Below are 6,244 nucleotides of genomic sequence, written 5' to 3'. Positions count from 1 at the left end.
TCTCTCATAGAATTAAGAGGCTAGCTAAAGGGGGATGCACCCGCAACCACTTGAGGGCCACTGGCATCTGATAATCATCAACTTGCATACTGCATGGACCCCTCCCCGACACTTCCCCAAGAGAAAAGAAGGATACCAATAATTTTCAATAAATATGCACCCGCTTTATTTCTCCCTTATATAGCAACCCTTCTTCCTCGCATCTTACTCTCACAAACAGACATTGCTTCTCCTCATACACCTCCCAACAACATTCCACAATTCCTAGCAAATTCTGCTATATATGGCTTGCACGGAAGTAAGTAGCCAACTCTCAAGCAATTCGTTCGAGCCAGTCGACTTGATGTCGGGGTTAAATAGCCTCAGTAGTGAGATCACCACTGTTGTCATACACTCGGACTCAGGCGAGTCATGGCCATCAACCAGGAAGCTTTCATCCTCTAGGTACAAAGGAGTTGTGCCACAACCTAATGGCCGATGGGGTGCTCAAATATATGAGAAGCACCACCGGATCTGGCTCGGAACGTTTGCAACCGAGTCTGATGCAGCCAAGACTTATGACATAGCTGCACTCAAGTTTAGAGGTAGAGATGCTATCACCAACTTCAAAGACTCATCAGAAGATGAGCACCAGGCTTGGTTCCTGGATTCACATTCCAAGGCCGAGATTGTGGACATGCTCCGGAGGCACACATATCATGATGAGTTCTTGATTGCCAAACAGAACAGAAAGAAAAACATAAGTGCTCTAGGTGTCACATCCATCCATGAAGGAGAACATTTTCAATTCAAAAGATGCGAGGAGCTTTTCAGTAAAGTATTGACACCTAGCGATGTCGGAAGATTGAACAGGCTTGTCATTCTAAAGCAGCATGCCGAGAAGTATCTACCATCCGCTAGGCAAGATGGGTTGCTACTAACCTTCGAGGACGAAGGTGGCCGAGTGTGGAGGTTTAGATATTCTTACTGGAAGAGCAGTCATAGTTATGTGTTTACTAGAGGATGGAGTAAATATGTGAAGGAAAAGGATCTCAAAGCAGGAGATGTAGTGACCTTTGCAAGGTCCACTGGTCCAGATAAACTCCACTACATTACTTGCACATCAAACCCAAGTGCAAACAAGTTGCATGATCTATCATCACATGACAACTGCTTCCTGTGGCAGTTCTTTCCAGAAAAGGAGTCATCACCACCACTGTCGGCGGCTGCACCGCTCTCTCAACCAGAAGAAAAGTTGGTCAGGCTCTTTGGGGTTGAACTGGCTAGCACTCCTGAATCTCATGTTTTCAACAGAAACAGTAAGAGGATGAGTGAGTTGGATTTGACAAAGAGTGAGTGCTACAGCAAGCAAAGGGTTCTAGGCTTTTATGTTTCATGTTGAGCTGAATATTTATAACATAAAATGGTGCACATAAATTTTTTTTCTTTCAAGAGTACAATTCCCTAAGCGTCTAAGATGATTCCTCCATACATAAAATAACAAAAAATTGCAAGTGGAGAAATTGATACATCAAGTTCTAAAAGAAAAGATTCACAAGTAAATACATGAAAAACCTAAGGTAAAATACTCGCAGGGGCCAACGTAGAATCTTTTTCAGTACCCACTTGCACTAGCTGTCCATGTTTTGCAACTGTTACAACAGATTGAACATATGGGATGCTGAATATCATTCTCATCGCTTGTAATAGTAATAGTGAACATATTAAGTTCGGTTAACCACAAAAAAAATGATACTTAATTTCCACATTACACCATCACAACTGTCAACTTAAATTCTATCTTACCATATCCCATTTGTTTCATCCAAATCATTGTGAATGGCAAAAAGGATCTATAGATTACATCTCATAAAAGACTCACATTTTGCATGACAATCTTTGTGTAGCACGTGGGGAACAGTGTAGTCAAATCACATGCAATTTAATCTGGCACAAATCAAATTCATCTGTGGACCCAAACATGGATTAGGGGATCCATTATAAGGTCTAGACCTGATTTGATCTATTTTTCACTGGATCCATGTTTACTTGTAAAATAGCATACTAGATTTAAGATCTTTATTGAATTTGGATCGCAAAAACCCATAACAATACCACCATATATCTACTTGCATCTGCAAGGAACTTAACAACTCAAACTATATGGATTTGGGTCGGTTAGATGTGAGTCCTGAATCTTTTTATTCACATCTTTAAAATGTATTTCAATAGCCAAATTTTTCAACAAAAAATCTAGTAAATAATAGGATGATGCGAAGTAGTAGATAACCATATAGAGTTCAAGTCCACAAAGAAACGCCTGAGAAAGTTTGAGTGAAATTGGAGATTGTTGCACCCAACAGATATGGCATATAGGCAGCCCGCCATTGTTAGACGTCGTGATGCACCCCACTCAAACTCTCTGGAGATGCGTACTTCATTTGCAGCCAGTGCATCTGGATTTTGTTGTCAGAAGGAGCAGCTTGACCGATGATTCACATGAAGGTCCTTCGAGGATCCTTGCCGCTCGTCCCCATCAAAAGACCCAGAAGATGGCGAACCTCCACAAGGGTGATGGTCATCTCACCCAAAGAAAAGTGGAAGGTGTTGGTCTCGTGCCTCCACCTCTCAACTAGCACCAAGGTTAGCTTCCTTATTGCCTTGACGATCCCACAGTGGGCTAGGAAACTGAACCTAACCTCATCCATGGCAGCCATCAACTCATCATCCTCATGCAGTTGCTACGTGCGAAGTAGTTCGAGGTGTGTCCTATAGCTCTTCTTTGGGATCTCCTGCATTCAAAACAAAAATTGGTTAACACAATTGTCAAGAAAGAACTATTTCAAAAAGGAGTTAAAGAAAAGATAACTAGAGTCCAAAAACTGACCACTTTCATGAGCACTAGACCAGAAATATGGTAGCTTTGATTAGAAAAAGAAGTCTTACATTGCCTGAGGAAGAAAAAAAACAAAGGAGCTGAACCTCTGTCGATATTGTCACCCCTTGGGAACAGTCATCATCACCTCTACAGTTAGGAGCTACAGCAACTCCGTGGGATACAACTACGGCCTCGTGCATGTAACAATTGATGGGGGTGTTGGGTAAGATCGTGCGCAATAAAATAGGAGTCAGTTTTCTTTTCCTTTAAGTTCAGGTTCCTAACTGCACATATAGTGCAAAGTGTTTTGCAGCATCTTTGAAGGAAGTTAACTCCACGAAGTGTGCGTGGGTAGCTAACTGTGTTAGCATGTTAAAAATTTAGTGGTGGTAGTTTCTTTGTTTTTCTTTTGGAACCACTCCCTTACTTGGGATCGTGGGTTACGTTTCAGTTGTTGTTTTTTCATCTTTAAAATCTCATGTTGATCAATAGTAAAAACAGTGAGAAAAAAGTGCGATTAGTTTTTTGCACATCATCCTCCTCTGCTCCATTACCTCATTTGATCCATCAGGGGGAAGGACCTTCGGCTCCTCAAAGTCCCTACTACACTCTAGGACCCCCTCGTAGGTGACATAAATTCCTCATTGGCCATCCAGAAAGGATCAGTTCCCGCCGGTCCGTGGCAGCCTCTCTACAACACAAAAAGATAACATAGGTAAGTATTTTCTAATGACAAATAGGCGGTTCTTAACGATAATAGCAAGTATCATTAGCAATTTGCTAACAATAATCCATGTGTCGTTAATTGATTACTAACAACACATGCAAGTGTCATCGGCAGTAAGATAGATAGACACTTTAAATGCTGACGACACATTGGAGGCATCAAATTGTCGTTCATATTTCATGAAGTGTAGTTAGGAAACTTGATGGAAACTACATGTCGTTAGCAGCCAAGATTTTTGTTCTTTTCTGTCAGATTTTAGACTGATTTATCCTCATTTTCTCAGCTAAAAACCTTGCTAAACTATTTTTAAATCTATTTCCTATAGTTTCAAGTCCTAAAAACCTGATTTTCCACCAGTATTGATCAAAAATCTATTTGGGCATTTTTTCAAAAAACCAAAGGGTCACCCTCTGATTTCGTGCAATTTTGCATGATTCAATATAGGAAAAGGGTTCCCGCATGGTCGTCTTTTGTCCTAAAGCCAAATGGACTTTTTAGATCGATCATTTTCGGCCCAAAACATGAAAAAATTGAAAACTTTTAAAAATCCTACCTTGTTCCATGCTATTGAATCAGACGCCCGACCAATGGTATCTTCCATTCTTCAATCAGACACTCAAAAATCTAAAAAAAAAATCAAGATTTTTTGAAAAAATAGAGAAAATAGGGTCCCGAAGAGGTTTTCACCCTTCCCAACGCTAACGACAACTCTAATAAGTCCTAGTGTCGTTAGCAATTCATATAGTGTCATTAGTAGTTTTAAAGTTTTGTTAGTAATTTTATCTGGTATGTCATCAGCATTTGTATGCGTCTTAGGAGTTCAGGTTGCAGAAACCTGTTTCCTTAGGTTAGCCACTAATGATAATTAGATTGTTTTTAGCAGTTCAGGAATTGTTGTTAGCATTTTATTGTGTCTGAAACCTCTAGGACTTCTCAAAGGGCCCCAAAAGTTATTTTTTTATACATTTATGCTATTTCTCTTCAGTTTCACATGCATTTATCCACAAATTACATAAAAAAAGCCAAAAAAAACATTCATTCATTCAATTTTTTGCATTTACACCTACTAAAGAACCCCCCAAGGGAGATAAGGGAAATCAAAGTATGGAGAGATATTTTCTCACTAATTGAAGTGATCTTGGATGACGTCTAGAACATCACATGGAAGAGAATGAGCATCATGACACTACAAGAAAAATGCGTATTAGCGACGGACACTATTCATCGCTAAACATGTTAGCGACGGATTTTGTGACAGAATAGCGACGGATAGAGTCCGTCGCATAACCCTAGTCGCTAAACTGCGATAGAAACTATCTGTCGCTAATCTGTCGCTAAGTAGCGATGGATCATGTCCGCCGCTAATCTGTCGCTAAATAGAGACTGATTTGGTTATGCGGCAAAATTTAATCCGTCACTAATCTTTAACGAGGGACACATATCTGTCGCTAATGTCTGTCACCAAATTGGTGACGGCCATTAACGACAGTTTAAATTCTGTCATAAACCAACGACTGCTTTAAATTGGCGATGGAGTAGCGACGGATTATATCCGTCGCTAATTTTTAAAAAATAAATATTTTTTTTTAAAAAATATTTTGAAACTTGAGAAAAATTTCTCGTTATACAATTCATATAATCTGCTTATATATTAAAAATAAAGTACACATAAAAAATACATATACAGGTGAAACAAATTTAACACAAGTTCTAAGTTAAACAAACTTTAACAACCAAATACAGTCCTTGCCAAGTTATAATTAGTTACAAGTACGTCAAACAAATTAAACAAATAAATCTAATCCTCGCCAAGATTCTGGGCATCATCCTCTTCGTTTTCTCGATCTACCCCTCCCTTCATGCCTCATCAGCTCCTCTACGTTGATCATCTCCAGCATCCTACAAGAGAACCAAAATGTTATTATTTATAAATAAAATATAATAAAATAAATTATATGCAATGCACCTAATCTAATGTAACAAAGTAAATGACTGAATAACACATAGACTAGCAATAAACTGAAGGACATTAACAGAATTTAGATATGTGTTCTAAGTCTTGAAAAAAAATTTATAGTGATTCAATAATGCAGATATGTGTTCTAAGGTTGTCAAAGAATGTCACAGTGATTCACGCATGCATATATGGTTTATAAAGTTGTCAAATAAATGTGTTATGTATCACAATCATGCATATATGTGTTACAAGGCAATAAAAAAACTTCCATAGTGATGAAATCATGCTTATATGTGTTCTAATCTTGTCAAAAAACTTTCATAGTGATTCAATCATGCTCATATGTATTCTAAATTTTTTTATAGTAATTCAATCATGCATATGTGTGTTCTAAGGTAGTAAAAAATTTTCATAGTGATGAAAGCATGCTTGTATGTGTTCTAAGGTTGTCAAAAAATATTCATAGTGATTCAATCATGCATATATGTGTTCTAAGGTTGTCAAACAACTTTGATATTAATTTAATCATGCATATATGTGTAACAAGGCAGTCAAAAAACTTTCATATATGCTAATATCATGCTCATATGTGTTGTAAGGTAGTAATTCAATCATGCGTATCATGTTCTAAAGCAGTAAAAAAAAATTATAGTGATTCAATCATGTATATATGTGTTATAAGGCATTAAAAAACTTTCATATA

At 38.0% G+C, this 6,244-nt stretch overlaps 1 pseudogene across 1 annotated transcript; it reads left to right on the top strand.

Moving 5' to 3' along the window:
- The first annotated feature begins 212 nt into the window (after positions 1-212).
- LOC149847127 (AP2/ERF and B3 domain-containing transcription factor RAV1 pseudogene) lies at positions 213-1,431 on the top strand (annotated as a pseudogene). The gene has a single exon (XR_016430590.1). The product of XR_016430590.1 is annotated as an AP2/ERF and B3 domain-containing transcription factor RAV1 pseudogene (transcript).
- Positions 1,432-6,244: the final 4,813 nt, after the last annotated feature.

The sequence above is a fragment of the Nuphar pumila genome, chromosome 2 (assembly GCF_984573655.1).
Source record: "Nuphar pumila chromosome 2, dmNupPumi1.hap1.1, whole genome shotgun sequence".
Taxonomy (NCBI): domain Eukaryota; kingdom Viridiplantae; phylum Streptophyta; class Magnoliopsida; order Nymphaeales; family Nymphaeaceae; genus Nuphar; species Nuphar pumila.
This window is presented reverse-complemented; position numbering and strand designations above follow the sequence as displayed.